Here is a 1483-nt window from a genome sequence, read left to right as displayed (position 1 = left end):
ATTTCAACGGACGCGGAGAGCCCCACGCGAAGGTCGACGCGGGACAGGTCGAGGAAAGAGGGAAGCGATCGTGCTTGTAAGTCGCGAGTTTATAGGGCATGGCCTGTAACAACCGTCGTTCCTTATGAAACGATCCGTGTTCCCCCTTAAGATCCGTTGCGTTGTATCTCCGGAATAGCCGGATCGAGATTTATCGCGTTATCGATTCATCGCGTCGAGAATGGACGATTCTCCTCGCGAGCGGAGGAGAATAGACGCGGAAGCGCGCATCGAATGGAAGAGAAGAGGAGATCGAAGGGGATCGAGTCTCCCGCCAGGGATCCACTAAATGTTCGAAACGTGTCTCGAGCGCATCAAAAGCGGACCTGGCCGCAGGCCGGCGTTATAATTTCAGGCGGTTTCAGGGAGGTCCTGCGCCCGAGGGCCAGGACCGAGACCAGTTCAATGAAGTCATCAGCTAGTCGGGGCCGGGGTGCTCTGTTATTATACCGTGGTACCGCGCCACCATCCTTCGTTTCTTTCTTCCCGACCCGACCGATCCTGCTTGCGAGCAACATCTTCGCCTTATCCGCGGATTCCTCTCGAACTCGTGATGAACTCAGTGTTCCGAGTTGATGAACCGAATCTGTTGTTCGATCGTTGAATCGGGAAGGAAAGAGAAGGAAGCGAGAGAAAGGAGGGGGGCGGAGAGGAGGAGAAGGAGAAGGGGAAAAAACAGCCGATGAAAAATCGAACGGTTAGAATTTTCGAAGGTATGGCTCGCGATAACGAAAACGATAACGATAATATCCATCGTTGAGACCGAACGGCGAGCAAGTATGCGGAAGTGGTGATTAGAGAACCGTAAAACGATTGGAATCCAAGGGATACGTGAGTAAATAGAGGCAGGTTTCACGACAGGTTGGAAAGCAACGTTAAAAGAGAGATAAGTTCCGAAGGGTATATATACGAACGAATCCTAATCTCGTAGCTCCGCAATAAGACCGGCGAGGGTTTCCTTTACAATCGGGCCGGAGGCCAATTAGATCCAAAGTTCTTAATCCGTTTATCAGCCGTGCCACGACGGTGCACGAGCCTCTTTCATCGGAACGGATAAAAGAGCTTTCGTGTTCGACCTACGAAATTTTCGATCCGATCCGTCGAAAGGAATGTCCTCGTATTAAGTATCTACACACACACACACACACACACACACACAAGTGAAATAGCGTTACACTTTAATAGACTCGTCTTGGAAATTTCGACGATTAAATTGTGACGCAATCGAGGGAAGAAGAGTTGTTGTTGCGAGGACGACGTTGCAAGAAAGATGAAATGATTAAACGCGAGAGGAATAAGACGACACAGCGTCCAACACCAGGGTTAATGAAAAAAAGAAGGTGAGAAGGAGGAAGAGGAGGAGGAGGAGGAGAAGAAGGAGGAAGAAGAAGACAAGGGAGATCTCTTACTCGTGGGTAAAGATGGTCTGGCTGTTGATAGAGGG

At 50.0% G+C, this 1483-nt stretch overlaps 1 protein-coding gene and 1 long non-coding RNA gene across 4 annotated transcripts in view; both read left to right on the top strand.

Moving 5' to 3' along the window:
- The window catches only part of LOC102676798 (protein wingless-like), a 78177-nt gene that overhangs the window by 51625 nt on the left and 25069 nt on the right, over positions 1-1483 (top strand). The gene's annotated exons all lie outside the window — the stretch shown is intronic.
- The window catches only part of LOC116186547, a 16533-nt gene that overhangs the window by 13829 nt on the left and 1221 nt on the right, over positions 1-1483 (top strand). The window lies entirely within an intron of this gene.

The sequence above is a fragment of the Apis dorsata genome, unplaced genomic scaffold (assembly GCF_000469605.1).
Source record: "Apis dorsata unplaced genomic scaffold, Apis dorsata 1.3 scaffold_894, whole genome shotgun sequence".
In the NCBI taxonomy this organism is placed as follows: Eukaryota; Metazoa; Arthropoda; class Insecta; order Hymenoptera; family Apidae; genus Apis; species Apis dorsata.
Note: the sequence above shows the minus strand (reverse complement) of the source record. Positions and strands in the feature narration are given on the sequence as shown.